At 42.4% G+C, this 21,030-nt stretch overlaps 1 long non-coding RNA gene across 1 annotated transcript in view; it reads right to left on the bottom strand.

The window, feature by feature from the left end:
* Positions 1–2,845: 2,845 nt before the first annotated feature.
* Positions 2,846–21,030, bottom strand: part of LOC137441300 (uncharacterized) — a 96,807-nt gene continuing 78,622 nt past the window's right edge. Inside the window, exon 4 of the long non-coding RNA XR_010987379.1 lies at positions 2,846–3,260. This is a non-coding gene — a long non-coding RNA (uncharacterized lncRNA). The remainder of the gene's footprint in view (positions 3,261–21,030) is intronic.

Below are 21,030 nucleotides of genomic sequence, written 5' to 3'. Positions count from 1 at the left end.
CTTTCCCCTTTATTCCAAGTGCCAGGCTCCAGCACTGTCTGCAGCTAGCAGCCTGGATACCTGCATGCTTATGGATCAACTCTGGGTACCTACTGATTTTCTAATAGCCTTTGGCTGAGTTGTTACTATGGTTCAGGGGTTTATTGTTAGTTGTTAAAAATATATATTCCACCTAACTATTGTAATTTTTCTGAGTTACCACAGAGGCTTCTGTACTCTGTCAGCTGCCCTGGCACATGCAGTGGGGCAAGAAGGCTCTCCAGCCAAAATGGTTTCACGTGCTCAGCCCCACTGGGTTTTAAAATTCCTGCGGCTGATGTCATGATCCCGAGCAGGTACATGAGAAGATGACCCTGCTGGTTCTCGCTCTCTGCTAGGGGTCTTTCTGACCCACAAAGCCTGGAAAAGAAACCAAAAGAGAAAGATCTCAGCTCAAGCACACCAGTCCTGATGCTGGTCCCAATCAGCTCTCCAGCTAAAATGTCTGGATGAGATTAAGGATGGTATCTGAGGCACAGAAATGGAATATAATAAATTTCTGTACATCATTGTATCTAGAGCAGCTGCTTACCAAAGGGATAAGAAAAATTTGAGCCTGTTTATCTGGTGACACATCAACAGCAGAAGACTGCAGTTATAACACTAAAAGGCAGCTCAACATAAGCAAGGCAAAGCTCCTTCCTTGGTGATCCCTGAGACGTGTTGAGATACTCATGATACTTCTGCAAGAATGAGGCAGGGCAAGTATATGGTGAATCCTTCAGGAGCTGCAGTGCTAATGTTCAAGACCCCTGTCTGTTTCATACAGATTGGCCAAGGGTTAGGGCTAGACCAACCATTTAAGGAGTGACAGATACTTGCTGTTAATCTCCTTCTCTTCCCAAGGAGAAGAGAAAGAGAATAAGGGGGAGACACTTACAGATTAGAAAACTAAACCAGCTTTAATGAAAACAACAACAACAAAATTAATATATACATATATTGAAAAAAAAAATCAATATCAAACCTAACTCCCCTGATGGCGATTAAGTCACCATCACCACCAATGTGGCATGCACTGGGAAAGTCTGAGACTGAACTGAGTGGCAGACAGGAACTGAATTCAGGTGCTAGATTCTGGAAATGGAGTCAAGAACTCATGGATCCAGATTGAAGGCAGAACATACAAAGTCCTCCTCAGATGCTAGCCACTGAAGAAGAGAGCTGGACCCTCAGCTTTATGTTGAATATGATGTATACTAAAATACCTCTTTGGTCAGTTTAGGGTCACATGTCCTGTCCTGTCCTTCTCACAGGTGCAGCCTTTTACTCTGCAGCCCCATCAGAGTACACAAGGTTTAGCAGTGACTTTGGTCTGCATTCCAATCCTTGGCGCTATCTATAAACATGAAGTGTTAACACTGCTAGAAGCACACACTGCCTGCAAAAACATGCCATTAAGTTCAGGAAGTGCAGTTATTTATAAGAGACTTAACTGAAAAGTAAAACCACTGAACAGAATTAGTTCTGTTCTAACTCAAACCAGGGCAAAGCAATAGTTGTGACCGTAGCTTCCAGAGGAGTTAGGTTGCAAAGTGTCAAAAAGCAATGGGGCAACAACTGCCTTCCCATCCAACCATCCACCCCCTGGGTTTTCTGTACATCATTCAGGACACAATTTACATTCAGCTTAATAATCAGTAGCAACAATTTTACCTTTGTCATGTCCTTGACAAGTAATACAATAAAATGCAAACAAAGTAAACAGCCTTCCTTAAGAAAATGTAATTTGGACATCATATCCAAATTAATAAATTATTCCTGAAAGGCAGAAGCAGTATTACTGGTGAATTAGGGCTGGATATCCTTTTGTTAAATTGTATACAATCAAAGCAAGGTGCCAAATTGCCAACTAACTGTCTGGAGGTCGATTTTTAAATTCATGGATGAGCTAATGCATTTGTGGCAGTGATCATAAAGGGAGGAGTTCACCTTGCATTAGCCTTGACTCTTAACTATAAATCTACTATGTTACCAGAAATAGATGTCCTATTTCTTGTCATTGATCTGCAAGCCATAATTTAAACATTTACATGGCTTAATGTTGAGTCTTCCAATTGCCTGAAACATTTTTCTCCTGGGAATGCTCACCACAAGGACAGGGACTGTAAAAACAGGAGCATCTTCAGTAAAAACTGGGAACCTTTGGCATCTAAATGCTTACCAAAAGTCATGTAAGTCAATGAGAATCATACTTGAATCATTAAAGGACATTGATATAGGTCAAATGAGGATATAGTAGAAGTAAAACAAGTGTACAGTAGATTATAGTGTTGACAGACAAAAGAAATTAGAAGTGAAAGAACTCTGGATGACTATTTAACAAAAAGCTGAAGAAATTGCTACAAAAATAACTCATTATCTTTCAGTAGAACTAACATTGTTACTCATTCATTAATAGGCAAATTGGAGAAAAGTCGTTCTACTTGAAGTGCTATGTGATTCCCTGATGCTGATATTTTCACAACAGTATGTATGGGGAAAAATGAGTCATGAGTTAGGAAAACACTTATTCATTCGGGTGAAATGGAGTACCTGGCAAATTAAAGGAACTGGATTCAAGGCTGTAGTAGTATGAACAGACATCATTTGTAGGGGAGATGAGAGAAAGGAAAGACTAATATCCAGACATATTTACAATACATGATAAATGCACAAAAAAGCCAGTTTCTTGTGAAGTGTTCCTAGTCCCAAAGAGTGGAAATTGCCCTTAGTTAGCTAAAGAAATCAGTGCAGTATGTCCAAACATTAGAAAAAAATGTTCAAATACCAATGTGAGTCTTGAGGTGTTTTGAACTCTGTATTTTTTATTTCAGACATAATTCACAGAATCACACAGAGTCACAGTCAGTGTTGTAAGGGACCTCAAAGACCACCCAGTTCCAACCCCACTGCCATGGGCAGGGACATCTCACACTAGATCAGGTTGCTCCGAGCCCCATCCAGCCTGGCCTTAAAAACCTCCAGAGATGGGCACTCCAGCACCTCCCTGGGTAACCTGTTCCAGTGTCTCACCACCCTCATGGTGAAGAACTTGCAGAATCTTGCACTTGGTCTTGTTGAACCTCATGAGGTTGGCTTGGGTCCACCTCTCCAGCCTGTCAAGGTCCCTGTGGATGGCATCCCTTCACTCCAGCATGTCAGCCTCACCACACAGGTTGGTGTTGTCAGCAAACTTGCTGAGGGCGCACTCAATGACACTATCCATGTTGCTGAGAGACCTAATGGATCAAGAAGCAAGCACCTTATTGTAGCATTTAGTACTTTTAAATCTCATAGTTTTTATATAGGTTTTAATATTTACTGCTCCTTATAATTCCATTTTTAATATAATCTTCAGTAGAAGTCTGCTGAGTTCTGAGACATTTAATTGAGGTTAATAAATACATAGTAATAGAATTTTTAAAAGCATTTGTGAAATTCAGTAAGATTTTTTAGTCTTCCATAATGAAGCCAGTTATGAACATCAGTGCTCCAGGTCTAATGCCTACATGACTTAATTTTTTCAGTTTGCTTTTTGCAGTAGAACAAAACTCTCTGTCTTCTTGTTCAGAAGCACCTGTAGTCTAGCACTTTGACCAGCCTCTAATAGCCTGTAATTTTTAATCAGTTTATTTGTTAATAGTTTCTGGGTTACTCCTTCTTTCACACAGTCCTTTAAGCAGAAAAAAAGGTCTATGTATGCAATGGTGTATCAGTTTTCAAAATGTCCCTGGTCTTCATTAAATACAGAGAAGAGAAGAGAAGAGAAGAGAAGAGAAGAGAAGAGAAGAGAAGAGAAGAGAAGAGAAGAGAAGAGAAGAAGAGAAGAGAAGAGAAGAGAAGAGAAGAGAAGAGAAGAGAAGAGAAGAGAAGAGAAGAGAAGAGAAGAGAAGAGAAGAGAAGAGAGAAGAGAAGAGAAGAGAAGAGGAAGAGAAGAGAAGAGAAGAGAAGAGAAGAGAAGAGAAGAGAAGAGAAGAGAAGAGAAGAGAAGAGAAGAGAAGAGAAGAGAAGAGAAGAGAAGAGAAGAGAAGAGAAGAGAAGAGAAGAGAAGAGAAGAGAAGAGAAGAGAAGAGAAGAGAAGAGAAGAGAAGAGAAGAGAAGAGAAGAGAAGAGAAGAGAAGAGAAGAGAAGAGACGAGACCAGGTTGGAAGAGACCTTCAAGATCATCGTGTCCAACCTATCATCCAACACCACCTAATCAACTAAACCATGCAACCAAGCACCTGATCAAGTCTCCTCCTAAACATCTCCAATGATGGTGACTCTGCCACCTCCCCAGGCAGCTCTCTCAGCACCCTAGGATGGATCCCATCTGGTCCTATGGACTTGTGGGGACCCAAGCGGCTGAGGAGATCTCTAACTACCTCCTACTGGAACACAGGGAAACTATACTCTTTGTTTCCCTTAGTTCTTTTAGAAGTTTGTTGCCCATCCAGGCTGGCCGTCTGCCCTGGTAGCTCATCTTCCAGCACATTGGCACAGCCTGTTCCTGCACCTTCAAGAGTCCTTTCTTGAAGTAGGTCCAGCTCTCCTGGACCCCTTTGTTTTTAAGTACCTTAAAGGTACCTTAAAGGAACCTTCTGAGTTAGTTCCTTGCGTAACCTGAAGTCTGCCCTCTGGATGTTCAGAGTGGAGGTTTTGTTTCTGCCCCTCTTAGATTGACTGAATACTGTAAATTCAATTATTTCATGGTTGCTCGACCCTAAACACCCTCTGACCACCACATCACCCACCAGCCCTTCCCTATTGGTGAAGAGGAGGTCAAAGATAGCCTTACCCCTGGTAAGCTCACGCAGCACCTGGGATAAGAAGCTGTCCTCCATGCACTCTAAGAACCTCCGAGACTGCCTCCTCTCTGCTGTGTTGAGATCCCAGCAGATGTCAGGCAGGTTGAAGTCGCCCATGAGAACAAGGTCAGGTGATCTAAAGACAGCTTTTAGCTGCCTATAGAATGATTCATCAACATCTTCCTCCTGGTTGGGTGGTCTATAACAGACTCCAACCAGGATGTTTGCCCTGATGGTCTTCCCTCTAATTCTTACCCACAAGCACTCAACCCGATCATCCCTATCTCCATCTCAATGGCATCTAGTGCCTCCCTGATGTACAGGGCCACCCCTCCACCCCTTCTTCCTTGCCTGTCTCTCCTGAAGAGCCTGTGGCCATCAATTGTAGTGCTCCAGTCATGTGAGTTGTCCCACCATGTCTCTGTGATGGCAACTACATCATAACTTTCCTGCTGTAACAAGGCTTCCAGCTCCTCTTGTTTGTTACCCATGCTTCGTGCATTAGTGTACATGCACTTGATCTGGGCTGCTGGTTTCACCCCTGGCTCCAGCTCATCACCCCCAGACTCCTGCCTGGGGGGGACTGGTTTCAGCCCCTTCCCCCTTCGAATCTAGTTTAATGCCCTATCACTGAGACCTGCCAATTCCCTTCCTAGAATCTTTTTTCCCTTTGAGGAATAGCCATTCTCGTATACTGTGATCTTTCCCCTCCTCTGGGACAGATGTACTCCATCTGTTGCCAGCTGACCTGGTGCAGTAGAAGGTTCTCCAAGACGAAAATACCCAAAATACTTTTGATTGCACCAGCCTCTAAGCCACTTGTTGATTATAGCTGCCGACCTGTTCCTTCTGGTATTCCCTCCTGCAACTAAGGGTATTGATGAAAAAATTATTTGTGCACCTGACCTCTCAACCAGATCTCTCAGAGCCTTGAAGTAATTTTTGATAGCCCTGGTAGTTCTGGTTGCAGCATCATCATTCCCTAACTGCATAACTATTAAGGGATAGTAGTCAGTGGGCTGCACCAGACTAGGCAGCCTTCCATTAACATCTCTAACTTGAACTCCTGGGAAGCAGCAGACTTCCCTGTGAGAAGGGTCTGGCCGACATATGGGGCTCTCTATTCCCTTCAGGAGGGAATCACCAATAACAATTACCCTCCTCCTTTTTTTGAGGGAGCAAGTCCTGATGCTGGGGGAAGGCTGTTTAACCTCAGGCTGCTCAGCCTTAGGCTGTTTAGCCTCAGGGAGAACGCCAGATGGTGTGTCCTCCGGCACAGAATCACCTCACCCTCGACCTCCAGTGTCCCATACTTGTTTTCCAAGGGCAGTGGGAAAGATGAGGCGAGGCAAGGAGGTTTTACTTTGCTTCTTTTGAGAGCATGCTTGTCATGCACTTGTCATGCTCTCTTCAGATGTACTTGCCTACATGAATTTGTTATGTTTAAACTCTCTGCTAAACTGAGGAATCATAGAATCATAGAATTGTCAGGGTTGGAATGGACCTCAAGGATCATCTTGTTCAAAGCCCCCCTGACATAGGCAGGGACCCCTCACACTACATCAGGTTGCTCAGAGTCACATCCAGCCTGGCCTTAAAAACCTCTGTGGTGGTGAGAGGGATGGGGCTTCTACCACCTCCCTGGGCAACCTGTTCCAGCATCTCACCACCCTCATGAGGGAGAATTTCTTCCTAACATCCAATCTGAATCTACCCATTTCTATTTTTTCCCATTACCCCTAATCCTGACACCCTAAAAAGTCCCTCTCCAGCTTTCTTGTAGGCCCCTTTAAGATTACTATTTCTATTTTCGAGGAAAGAATAATTCAAAGTGGCTGATCTTAACTCCTAGGCAAATGTACCCCAGAGGAGCACTCCCTTGGTGGTGATCTTGGGGAGTCCTGCATACTTGGGCACCTGCAAGATCATTTCCAGGCGCTTGCTTGTCCCCACACCTGGACTCTGCCTAAAGAAAACTCAAGTTCAAGAAACCTGGAGAGCTACAAAGATCTGGATCTTATCTACATCCAGGGCTGGGAAGCACTCCTGAATCCCAGAGCTCAGATGGAGTCAGCAGAAATGTTTCTCAGAGGTGGTACTTAGTTCATTTTGGAAAAGCAAAGCTCATGCTAACACAGACTCAAATGTGACTGCTGGCCATGTCTGCAAGTAGAACATTCATTTTGATATAGTCTGGCAACACCTGTGGTTATGTTTCCTAGCAATGGTTTGTGATCTCAGTATGGCTTAAAGAGACACATAGGAGTTTCAGTCTTTTCAGATTAATCACCTTTTTAATGGAAAGAGGAATGTTTTTGAGAATGGCTGTTAGCTGTAAGGAAAGAAATTTTCTTTGATTGTTATTAGATAATGTCTTTGTGTTTGCTTTTTTGTTGTTGTTGTTTTCATATGTCCTATAGATTTTAATATCATGACTACCTGCAGGAAAAGCTTAATCCTGTTTTAGAAAGTGCGTGTGCAATCTTGTACGGCTTTGTAAGAGAGCGCTTTGGATTTCCTAAACCAGAAATTCCCATCTGCGACTGCTGAAAACATTCTGCGGCAGGCAAATGAGCACAAAGGTGCCCTGATACAAATATCATGGGTAGAATTTCTTTAAAAATAAAGTATGGAGTTCTTTCCATCTTCTGATCTCTCTTTTCTAGCACTGTAACTAATAATGCTCTTATTCCACTTTCCCCTGCAATTCTCCATACACCTGTATAAATATTTGAAAACTGTAACTTTAGCGTTTTACCTAATAATTGATAATACAGGAAAGAACTCTTCTCAGTTTTGACTTTACCATCTTATATTTTATTGACAGTCCTTGTTTTTATTATGAGACCAAGATCAGAAAACCTTGTTATCTATCATACGTCAACTCCAATTATTTTAAACATATTTATAATTTCTTCTTCAGACTGGCTTCTCCCAGGCAACTTGTGACAAGATGAGAGGGCAAGGCCTGAAGCTGAGCCACGGGAGGTTTAGGTTGGATGTTAGGAAGCACTTCTTCATGGAAAGGGTAATTAGACACTGGAATGGGTTGCTCAGGGAGGTGGTGGAGTTGCCATGCCTGAAGGAGTTTAAGGAAAGATTGGATGTGACACGGCCTAGTCAGTGTGGTGATGCTAGGCCATAGGCTGGACTTGATGATCTCAGAGGTCTATTCCAGCACCAATAATTCTGTGATTCTATGGTTCAAAATTAGGTGAGATAGCTTATTGTCTTCTCCCGTCTCCTACCAGGTGCCGAAAGTCTCCAAGCTGTTCCATGACATTCCAAGACAACTTTGTGCAGTGATGAATCATATTCATGGGAAGAATTTGTTCCCCTATATCTGAGTGAAGTTTCTCTTACTGCATTTTGTGACCACCACCTCTTGTCCTTGCACCTTTGGAAAGCATCTATTCCTCTTTTCCGATAAGCTGGATTTACAAAGTAAAGGAAAGAAGCTAGACTCCTCTCTTTGCCTTCTCTTTTCCTGCCTCACACTCAGCATATCCCTGCTCATCTTGTGCTCCCCAGACATTGCAGCGATTCTCTACACATTCTCTTCTATTTATTGATGTTCTATGTGCATGGAGAAGCCAAAAGCTGGACACAATATCCCCTACACACCCTGATAAATACCAAGTAGAAGGGGATACCTACTGGTTATACTCTTGCAAACACAACCCAGTCTGTGGTAGTCTTCCTCATCACAATATCAATTCCTGTTCAGCCTGATCTATATCCAGGTTCTTCTAGGTCCTTTTGGACAAAGCTGCTTCTTAGTCCCTCAACTCCTGACTGCATTGCTGCATGGAGTTTTCCTATTCTAGGTGGAAGGATGTGCATTTGAATTTATTGAAATTTGTAACTGTGATAGTTCAGGCTGGGTGCCCCCTCCTCCGATGCCACTACACAAGCCACACCTGTGGTGTCCCAAAAGGGTCCAGCCCAGTGGGTGGGCACGGGAAGCCAGGTATTCCATCCCATAATGCCCTGCTCCCTTAGAAGACTTCAGTGAGGGTCCTGCACTTTGTCTTTCTTCCCTTACCGCTACCTGGTAACGGGGTGAGCCATCTCACAGCCTCTTGGGCCTAGCCAGGCCCAAGGCCGGGGAGAGGGGGAGAAGGAGCCCTGGGGGTTTTGGGTGTACCCTCAGGTGGGGATGGGATACTTTTGGGTATGCTTTGGGATCTCTTTTGTCACTGTGCTTGTGGTTCTCTGTAAAAATTTTCACTGCTTTTCCATTTAAACTTTCCACCACTTTTGCAATCCGTTTGTCTGAGTCTTTTCTTTTGCCCATGGTGGGGAGGATCGGCCTTCTTAACCTACCACAATAACTTTTTTCAGTCCATTCTTTCACCTTGTTGAAATTCTTCTGAATAATTACTCTGAACACCAGCATATCAAGCTCTCCCTCCAGCATAGTGTCATCTTCTAACTCAATGAATGCCCACTCCTTATCAGGGCTGAGACTGTGCATGGAGATCATCAACACCCAGATTCAGTTCCTGCAGAAATATCTTTCAGTTTTGATATTAGAAGTGTGACATTCAAACAATTCCTTTGTTGTAGATTAACAGTGTAGAGAGATTTATCTTGACCACTTATTCAGGTACATTTGAGACCGTATGGCACTGATATACACAGGATCATCCTTGCTTTGGATGCCTTCATCAGTGTTTTGTCTCCCTAGATTCCCTTAGGTGATGACTCTGTGATTTCAAATGCACTGAGGGAAATCTTGTTCTGTCTTGCTTCTTCTTTTGCTTCATGTTTGTTAGTGTCAGCTTCTGTCACCCTAACCATTTAATTTCCCCCTTTGTCTGCAAGTTCAAGTTTATGTTCAGTTACACAGTTACTCCAAAGCCCAATGTATTCAAAATACAGCTCTGTGCCCATGGAATGCAAGAACATGGTACGAATAAAGTACAAAACATTCAGTAGATTTTGAGACTTTTTTTTTTTTTTGGCTCACCATGGACAAGGTCTGCAACAAAGTTTAAGGATCTTTCAAATGTGCTAGCTGAGTACTCAAAGTTCTGCTATAAACATACAGCAGCTCTTATTGAAAAGTTGTATTTCACAAACATAAACAGTTTCTACTTTTAGCCAGATATGAGTTTAAACTTAGGGGATCCTTCTATAAATAACATGTAGTTAGCTGTGAAATGAATATTTCACTGGAAACACAAGGGTCCTTTCCTTAAAGCTACTCAGTATGTCATATTTAATGCTCAATACATCAGTTATTTAAGCAAAGAGAGAACACACCCTACTTATACATATTTAGCTGAACTTCACCAGCTTTGAGTTTCCTTCTGAAAGCTGTAATGTCTCATGATTCCACTGTGACCAATTAGGATGACAGCCTCCAGCTTGGCTTTGCCATTCAATAAACAAATCTGATGTTTAATTGTTCCCAGACCTCAACATGCTCAGAAACTAACCACCAGCAGCAGTTAGTATTTAAAAATATAGATTCCAAACCCACCATTTTTTTTTTTTTTTGGCCCAAATAGTACAGAAGCAAAGTTTCTGTTTTTATCCTGTACAGGCATAGTTGCCTGCCCTGACTTCAGCACAGCTTTTGACACTGTCTCCCTCAGAGGTAAGCTTAGGAAGTGTGGGTTAGGTAAGTGGACAAGTGAGGTAGATTGAGAAGTGGATGAACACCAGAGCTCAGAGGGTTGTGATCAGCAATGCAGTCGAGTTGGAGGTCTGTAGCTAGCAGTATTCCTCAAGGGTCAGTACCAGGCCCAGTCTTGTTCAAAATATTCACCAATGACCTGGATTAAGGGACAATACAAAACTGGGAAGAGTGGCTGACACATGGAAGGCATTGCTGCCATTCAGCATGACATGGACAGACCAGAGAGCTGAACAGAGAGGAACTTGATGAAGTTCAACAAGGGCAAGTGTAGAGTCCTGCACAAGGGGAATATCAGTACATGTTAGATGTTGACCTGAGGGAAAGCAGCTCTGAGGAGAAAGACATGGGAGTATCACATTTCATGCCTGTTACCAGAAGGGAATTCCTGACATGAAGCCAAACATGAAATCAAGGTTAAGAGCTATACTGAATTCAAAGGACCCCTAGCAATAAATTGTGGCCCCGAAATCAAGGCAGTGCAAATTATAATAATGATTACTGTAGCAGTCTACAGGAGATTTCCAAAGTCAGCCATTCCCCTTCCTCCACAAACTGCTATCTGGCAGCAAGGTGTCAGACAGGCCCTTTTGGTATTTTATGGTTTGCCTCAAATCAAATAGCTCACGTTACTGTCAGTGACTCTGAACCTTAGGTATGTGGTTACACACAGGTCAGAAACAAGAAAACATCCACATTCCACTATCCTTTTTCCTGGATGGACCCAGGAATTACTGAAGCAAAACTAAACCATCTAAAACAGGTGCCAAGTGACTTGCATAAGACTGTTCCAAAAGGGAGCACAAGTCTTATGAGGAGTGGCTGTGGGAACTGGGATTGTCTAGTCTGGGGAAAACAAGGCGCAGGAGAGACCTCATCACTCTCTACATCTAGTGAAAAGGTCTTAGTCAGGTGGGTGTCGGTCTTTTTGCACAAGAGGTATGAATAGAGGAAATGGCCTCAAGTTGTGGCAGGGGACGTTTAGATTGGACATTAGGAAAAATTTCTTCACTGAAAGGATTGTCAAGCATTAGAACAGGCTGCTTGGGCAAGTGGTGGAATCACCATTCCTGAAGGAGCTTAAAAGACATGTAGATATGGTGCTCAGTGACATGGTTTAGTGGTGAATTTCATGGTGCTAGGTTTATGGTTGGACTTGGTCACAAAGCTTTTTTCCAACCTAAATGATTCTATAATTCTAGGGCTACAGGACAGCACACGAGTGCTTAATACTCTGGTATTTTGTTTCTGTTTTCCATCTATGTCCTCTAGCAAAACTGGATGGAATTGAGTTGTTCATAATGGTTCATCTCACAGTATCACAGTATCACAGTATCACTTAGGTTGGAAAGGACCTCGAGGATCATCGAGTCCAACCTATCAACACAGACCCCAAGACTAGACCATGGCACCAAGTGCCACGTCCAATCTCCCCTTGAACGCCTCCAGGGTTGATGACTCAACCACCTCCCTGGGCAACCGGTTCCAATGCCGAATGACTCGCTCGGTGAAGAACTTCCTCCTCACCTCGAGTCTGAACCTCCCCTGGCGCAGCTTGAGACTGTGTCCCCTTGTTCTGGTGCTGGTTGCCTGGGAGAAGAGGCCAACCCCTTCCTGGCTACAACCACCTTTCAGGGTTGTAGAGGGCAATGAGGTCACTCCTGAGCCTCCTCTTCTCCAGGCTAAACAATCCCAGCTCCCTCAGCCTCTCCTCATAGGGCTTGTGTTCAAGGCCTCTCACCAGCCTTGTTGCCCTTCTCTGGACACGCTCAAGTGTTTCAATGTCCTTCTTAAACTGAGGAGCCCAGAACTGGACACAGTACTCAAGGTGCGGCCTAACCAAAGCAGAGTACAGGGGCACTATGACCTCCCTGCTCCTGCTGGCCACACTATTCCTAATGCAGGCCAGAATGCTATTGGCCCTCCTGGCCACCTGGGCACACTGCTGGCTCACATTCAGGTGGCTGTCGATCAGCACACCCAGGTCCCTCTCTGTTTGGGAGCTCTCCAGCCACTCCGACCCCAGTCTATAGCTCTGCATGGGATTGCCGTAGCCAAAGTGCAGCACTCAGCACTTGGACTTGTTGAAAGCCATCCCATTGGACTCTGCCCATCTGTCCAGTCCATTATCTGTCCAGTCTCATTACTCTTGGCTGCCCACAGAAGGCTCTACTTCATCTGAGGATGTTAGTCCTACCTCTTCCACCTTCCCAATGCATGCATTTTAGGTGAAAGGGAAAAAATAATCTAGAATTTTTTTTTTTTTTTTTTTTTTTTTTTAAATTTTGCTATATGGCCATATATTATGCCTGTTTTTACTGCTACACCATTGGTCTCTTTCATAGTTTAGGATATGACTTGATTTACAGTATTCATAATGTTACTAAATAGACCTGCAGTTCTGATCTATCAATATGAAGGTGTGTGTCTTCTTCATTTATAAACAAAGCCGGTGATGAGAACAAATTGGATAAAGTATTGTGGGCTGCAGGAGGTGTGACCAGAATCACTATCAGTCTGCCTTCCTAGTGTAATCTTAATATTTATCACTCCACTAGAGAGAAGTCCCCTCCCTTTACAATATCTGCATTGCAAGGCATTCAAATTGTTAACAATTCCCCTGAGCAGTTATAGTGTACCTTTATTTACTGTGAGAGGTGATGGGGAGGTATGAGGCTTCTACAAATCAACCAATGCCAATAAACTTACCACTTATTTGAACAGGGAGAAGAAAGTCACACACACAAAAAGGTACTTCCTATTGTTTCAAACTCTGTCCAGAAAGAGAGCAACTCTTATTTTGAGTTGAGATTTTACTTATGATATTTTGTATGTTCCCTTTATTTCCTAGAAAATGGCCATTATAATAATTGTTTTCAGAAGAAATGTTCATACTACAGTGCTGCCCATCCCTTGCTTGGTATTGGTAAGGGCTTCAAAATATTTAAGAAATGAATGATAGAAAATAATAGAAAATAACAGCAAAAATTCTGTCATTATTGGATTTTAATGCCTGTTTTTAAATCCTATAGGGATAGACATTATTTGAGGATGCGAAGAGCTGTGAAATGTTACTAATGAGTAATGCAATAATACCAAACTTGCAATCAATTTTTTACAGCAACCCATACCGTTGTAGTATCTGTTTAGCTATATCTTATCTGTAGTTCTTCAAACCCTCCTCCAACACTGAGGCTTTAGAAAGAGTGATCTTACAGAAATGAAGTACCATTTAGTAATCTTATGCCAGCAGATACTGACTAGAATAAATCATTGTACACAGTGGGGAGGCAGCTCAGAAACACGTTAGGATACGTGCTTTGCTGTCTTATAAAATGTTGCAAACTGAAAGGCTTGACTCAAATCACTTCCATCCCTGGCAGATTTTGTAACCTCTCTCTTCTCCTGGTGCATCATGCAGCAAGAGTAGCAGAATCATTAGATGCCAAGTGGAAGTTACTGTTTTATTAAAATGTAAACCTACCAAAGAAAACTTCCATCTTTGGTTCAGGTCAGAAAGCATGTTTAAGGATGGTTTTCAACACAGAGCTAACAGAGACTATGGGTGTCAAACAGCCTGCAGAGCATTTGTTGTAGTATAGCCACAAGCCAGGTCAGAACTAAGGAACACGTGGACAAGAACATACTAAGTAATTTGGAAATTAACCTTTCCTGCCATCTTTCCTTCCACCTTTCCCGCCACCTTTCCCAGAGTTTCATTCCTTTCTGGAGAATCCATTAAAATTTCAGTGGAAGCAAGGAAGGAGTAAGATATTAAAAGCTTCTTAGAATTGTCTCGGGCTTCTCTCTTGTCAGAATGAAGTCAGATAGATGTATGGAAAGCAGTTCTTAAGGCTGACTCTCCAAAGATTTTCAGTAGATACAATTTTTCCTTTGAAAGATACTTCAAAATCTACATTGTATTTTTTGATTGCAAACTGAGCTAGAACTGCCAAGTGTTCCCAGGATATGCTTGGGACTCTTCCAGTTCCTGAACTTTTCTCTTTCCCCCACTTCTTTCAGAACGCTTGCACCAACTGAGAGAGACTTATTACTTTAACAAAAGTAAAAGCATAAAGTGTTTCCGACCTCTTCCTAGTTCGGATTAGGGAACTTGGATTTAAACCAAGCAGACCTGAATTGCAAAACAATACAAAAGTGACACGGTTGAACACCCCTCCCTCTGCCTTTGAATAAATAATGCACCATTTTGAAATAAGTTGCTTTTACTTCCCATGATGAGAACTAAGACCTCTCAAGCCCAGGTGAGCCCACAGGAGTAAGGCAGACAAAAACCAAGGACTTCGGCAATGGTGAAGTTCCCCATGAAGGAACAGAAATAACACAAAAGAGCATTTCTGGAATGAACAAGTCAGAGTCATAGTTCAGATGTTTCCTATCTCTTTGAAATATCACATCTTAAATAATATTGTCAAGTATGTCTGGCTACAATTTCATGTCTAAAACAATTCTGTTTTAGTAACACATGAAATCATATCCATAAATAAAGGAGAGATTGGCCTATCTCACTCAAATACATAAGTTTTGTCTAAAGAGAGCACCGCAGGATTTCAAACAGTTTGTATGTGTTTTGTGACACTACCTAAGCAGCTTGTGAAGAAAAGCATTATTTTAAAACTATGTTTACTCTGCTATATTGCAAATCATGTCCTCTCAATCTGCTGTTAACCTCCACACCCTGTTTATGTCTGCATTGGCGGTCAACCTTTAGAGCTCCCCAAAGGAATACACCTCATTTTTTAAATGGATGAAATCAACAAGAAAAAATATTTGCCTTTCCAGCTTAAAAAAAAAAAAAATTAAGAGCACAGCACAATGAGAACTTCATGCCTTGTGGAATAATTACAACTGTCAGGAGCTTCCTGCTGTGTTCATGGGATTTGTATATTTATTATATAACATCACTATTTAAAAATCAAGGGAATGGTTGTGGCAGTGCAGCAATGAGTGGAAACATGTACATATAAAGAAATGTGCATACATTTATAGCAATAAAATTAAATTAGAGAAGAAGGAGCAGAAATCTGGCAAGTCATAAAATCAGGTGGATTGGTGGGCCAGCTCATACTAAGCACACCTGCCATTTCATCTCCCCGTGAAAGCCTGGACACGAGTGGGCAAGTGATGAGATTGGTCATGGAAGTCCCTTAAGGAAGAACCTGAAGGATTGTCAGGAGGTACCAAGTTCGACATACCTGGCAGTTTTAGGCCACCCACCTTCCCCAAGCAAGATATTTTGGTACACATGAGATCAGTCCCAGGGCCTGCCAGAGCAAGAATAGCATTATATGAACAAGGCCTACTCACTTTGCATAAGAATTAGACCTGGCACAGGGGCAGAGTTACAGCTGGAACTCCTTGTTGACTTCACTGATAATAAAAAATTCATTTGCTCTCAGAAATGATCTTCAGGCTAGGTAATGTGAAGCAACTCAGAGCAGAGTGCCATGGAGTTCCCTCCAGAGCAGAGCAGCCAGGGCCACACTTTAAAGTGCAAAGCTTGGGGTCACTCCCAGGCTGTGTGTGTACCATTTTATTCACTAAGCACAGGTATTGTTTTAGGTGAAGTTCATTGCAGATGCAAATTTCTGAAATGATGTTGGCTGTGTCTCAGCCCTCTGGGAAGATATTTTTATAGCCTGAAATACTTGCTAAAGAATATGCATCCTGTGGCATGTTATGAGGGCCATGTGAGTATGTGGAGGTGAAAAAATTGCTGTGATAATATTGAAGTAGGTTGGGCAGAGATACCTCAGCCTGAGATTGATTCTTCTATGCTTCTATACTGCCTATTGGGAGGAGTCCCTGGGCTGGACTTTCCTTAGAAGCAAATGCATTTTTGTGCCTATTTTTTTTTTTTTAATTATTATTATTATTAATGGGAATACATCAGTTCACTACAAAAGAGTTCCCATAAACAAATTAACATCTCTGCAGCATGAGAAACTATGGAATCAGTTCACCCAGGGGTGAATTGTGGAACAAAATTCTTAGGCCGTGTACAGGTACCAGAGATTCTGATCTGGCTATAATAATATATTTACTACATCTTTCAATTACATTTGGGAATATTAAAACATTATCAGTTAACTGTTTCTTGCTCACTAATATTGTTGAAGTAGGAGAACAAGGATTTTCACACACATGTAGAGTCTCCTTCAGAGAATGACAATAAGAAACAACCCCTGTAAAATCAGAAAGTGACTATCTGCACCTTCTTTGTCTGGGCTCACTAGTGTCTTTCTGATTGTCCTGACCAGGACACAACATATACTTCATCCAGCTTTCAGTAAAAATCATCTGGGTCATTGTTTACTTAAGGTCTTTTAATAAGGAATTGGAACAGAGCAGGTGCAAGGATTTAGGCTGGGGAAGTAGAAGGATTCTGGTGCAGTAACAATGCCATTTTCTGTTCATGAAGCAGTTTCTCATTAATTAAGCTATGCAGTCACTCCTGTGATATTTGTTATGTAAGAATAATTTTTCTCTTTAGTGTGTTTCTGGCAAAACTATACTTTTCCACTGCCTGTTTTTCTAAGGCCAGACATTTGTTACTCTGAAAGCAGAAAAGCATTACTCCTTTCTGCAGTGGAGTTACACATCATGCTTTTCCATGCTCAGCTTGGTTCACCCTCATAATCTCCTGAACGGCATATGAATTGTTCTGTTGAATAATAATACAACCAGTATAGGATAGTTAATAAAAATATGTAACTTCATAAAGAAAAGACTTTGTAATGCTTCTATCCAAAAACAGTAAAAAAATTGTTCTGTGCTGGCATAGGCTGAGAGATGTTGGGTTAGGAACTGGCTGGATGTCTGAGCCCACAGAGTGGTGGTGAATGGTGCTACATCCAGCTGGAGGCCAGTCACCAGTGGCATCCCCCAGGGATCAGTGCTGGGCCCCATCCCCTTTAATACCTTCATCAATGATCTGAATGAGGGGATTGAGTCAGTCATCAGCAACTTTGAAGATGACACCAAGTTGGGAGAAGATGTTGATCTGCTAGAGGGCAGAAGGGCTCTGCAGAGGGACCTCAACGGGCGGGAGGTCAGAGGGAGCTCAGAGGGAGCTCAGAGGGAGTCCAACGGGATGTCATTCAACACGTCCAAGTACTGGGTGCTGCACTTTGGCCATGGCAATCCCATGCAGAGCTACAGGCTGGGGTCAGAGTGGCTGGAGAGCTGCCAGAGAGGGACCTGGGGGTGCTGATTGACAGCCACCTAAACATGAGCCAGCAGTTTGCCCAGGTGGCCAAGAGGGCCAATGGCATCCTGGCCTGTATCAGGAATAGTGTGGCCAGCAGGAGCAGGGAAGTCATTGTGCCCCTGTACTCTGCATTGGTTAGGCCACACCTTGAGTACTGTGTTCAGTTCTGGGCCTCTCAGTTTAAGAAGGACTTTGAGACCCTTGAACATATCCAGAGAAGGGCAACAAGGCAGGTGAGGGGTTTGGAGCACAAGCCCTATGAGGAGAGGCTGAGTGAGCTGGGATTGTTTAGCCTGGAGCAGAGGAGGCTCAGGGGTGACCTTATTGCTCTCTACAACTACCTGAAAGCTGGTTGTAGCCAGGAAAGGGTTGGTCTCTAGTAACCAGCACCAGAACAAGGGGACACAGTCTCAAGCTGCACCAGGGCAAGTTTAGGCTTGAGGTGAGGAGAAAGTTCTTCACTGAGAGAGTCGTTTGTCATTGGAATGGGCTGCCCAGGGGGTGGTGGAGTCACCATCCCTGGAGGTGCTCAAGAAGAGATTGGACGTGGCACTTGGTGCCATGGTCTACTCACGAGGTCTGTGGTGACAGGCTGGACTTGATGATCTTTGAGGTCTCTTCCAACCTTGGTGATACTGTGGTACTGTGATACTGTGATGTGCCAATCATTTGCTGGCTTCCATGCTGCTCTAATTGTGTTAGACATTTTGCTAAAAAGGCTGCAAATAAAGTGAGAGAAGAACAGTATTAAAAGAGAAGAGAGTGTTTAGGAACAACACACAGGTGTATCTGTCCTAAAGTAGTCTATGCATAATGATAGCTGCACAGTGGCCTCCTGAGAAATCTTCAAAGATCCCACACAGAAGGCTTGCCTTCTTGTCTGCAACACACACTTCTTCAGCTGGATAATTACAGGGTGACATGCTGGCAAAGAGTCTGTGTAATCTATATAACAATAACATTAAGAAAAAAGTCAACATTCTGGGGACTATGCCAGTGATCATGGCACTATAATTGCTATAATTAAAAGCAAGGCAAATATTGCAGGGAAAGTAGGTCACTCCTCAGCCTTGTGTATTCCTGATGCAAATGGAACAAAATAAAGAAGATTCTGTAACGTGATCTAAACCAGACAAAACCTCTGTTGTTCTGAGGTTGCTAGTGATCCTTCATTAAATGCCTTAGGTTTTCACATGCCATCCTAGCAGGCGATATTTTCATAAACAGAGTGAAGCTGTTGCAGTCTAGCACAAGAACTATCAGAGGAGTTCATCATAAAATCCTGTGAGTGGAGCATAATTAAGACCTATTTTATACAATAATGGTTTGAAGGAGGCTGCACTACTGCTTACTTTCAGAGCCGCAGTACTTGGGTGATGGTGTTTTTCTGACAGTAGCTATTATATGAGCACATGCATCTTTGCACTTGAGAAACACTCAGTCTCCATCCAGTATTTAACATCTGTACAAGCTACTGGAGAACTGGTTTCTGAGGAAAGGACATGGCACTGTAACAAGAAAACAGGAGGACATTTCCTTGCATCATCTCCAGCACCACCCCAGGGGTGTGCTGGGAATGTCCATGTCTCCCCTGCCATCACTGCCTCATTTTTGCTCACTTCCTTGCATGTAAGTTGCCCAACTTTAAGAATCAAGCAAATAAAATGAGTGGTTTATTCTCATAAAGTCTGATTGCTGTAGCCCCACTGCTCAGCCCATGTAGTTTCCATCTTCTTTTTCCCTCAGTTTTTTTCAGAAGACAATCTCACCACCTGACTTTTCCCTTGTGTAAATTTACTTTTTTTTCTGATACCTACACGCAGGTAATTCTCTCCCATGTGCTAACCCAGAAGCATATAAATGCTGGTGGATCCAGGCATTTTCATTGAGAAATCCCTTGCACCACAAGCATCCCCTCTCCTTCCAGGCTTTTATGTGGTCCCTCTTCCCCACTGCCATATTCCGAGCTCAGGTGTTGCACACAGTGCTGAGCAAACACTATCCTCATGTCAGACTTAGAGACCACCAAACACTGTGTGAGAGAGCTCTGTAAGAATGTCAATGAAAAAAAACCAAAACCAACAACCCCCCAACAACAACAACTGCACAAAAAAACCCCAACATTTGAAATATTTATTTTAATTTTTTAGTAATAAGCTCTCTACATTTCAAAAATCCTTACATTTACCTGCTTTCTCATCCCACTGCAAAATTGATTCTACACTGAATTCAGGTTTACAAGAACTTCCCAGAAGAGTAGGGATATATAAGTATAAATTTAATTCATTTGAAGGAATCTATTAAATGGGAGTTCTCTTCCTCTTAATGGTAAGGATTTATTGATCCTTGGACTTTTTTATCTCTATCCATCTTCATTTTAAACATTTTGCATATTTACAATTTACCTAACAAGTGCCAGAGTCATGAGACACGTTTCAAAGTGTGCAGGTGTTTTACCTTCATACAGCATAGTCATTTCCCTGGGTCACCATGAAACAATGGGATTGACTTAGTTTCATATCCTGTAAGTAAGCTATTTAGATAATTCATGGTAGGCTATGGACCTCCTTTGGTATTTTACTAATCTTTGGGTTACTAATCATAACAATGTGATTCTCTGGGATTTTTCTTTTTCCTGCTATCAAACTCAACTCATTGTAGTCTAAGGTAAAAGCCACAGGTGCATTTCATAATGAGAAATGTATTAGTAACGGTAATTAAGCACAGCAATCATGCAGAAAAATGTGAGGGAATTGGGAAGCTGGCTAAAATTTAGAGATGCACAGCAAGGGCAAATTGATCCTACTAATTTTTTTTTTTTCCATATATATAAGATGTCTTTGTTGTTATTTTAACACATTAAACAAAGAGGAACAGGTAAAGATAAGGAAATAACATATAATTATTTTGGCTACATCTGTGGAAATTATACATGTCACAATGCCCTACAGTAAAAGGCATCCATAGGCAGAACTTGAAAGTACTAAGTAAGTGTGTTGGGTTAAGTTTGTCTGACTTCTGGATGCCTGCCCACCAGCCCACTCTCTCAATCTCGCTCTTCAGCAAGACAAAGGGCACATCCACCTGCTGCAGCATAGGGTTCTACAAGAGCTGTGGCATGGATATCTGCTTCAGCATGGTCCTCCACCAATGCCTCTGCCGGGAGGATCTCCTGTCCTTAGTCTTCTCTCCCTTGATGTCTGTACCACTATTTTATTCTGATCCTATATTCCTCTTAGCTATTGTGCAATGGATTACATGCACACCCATATTTCCTCTGGCAGTTATATAGACTGTGACTATCTTCTGATTATGACTTAGAAGAAGCTTAAAATACATCATAATCT

Source organism: Melanerpes formicivorus, unplaced genomic scaffold, assembly GCF_026170545.1.
Source record: "Melanerpes formicivorus ecotype bairdi unplaced genomic scaffold, bMelFor1.0.p_v2 SCAF_1, whole genome shotgun sequence".
Classification (NCBI taxonomy): domain Eukaryota; kingdom Metazoa; phylum Chordata; class Aves; order Piciformes; family Picidae; genus Melanerpes; species Melanerpes formicivorus.
The sequence above is the reverse complement of the archived record's forward strand: the minus strand, read 5'-3'. Positions and strand labels throughout refer to the sequence as shown.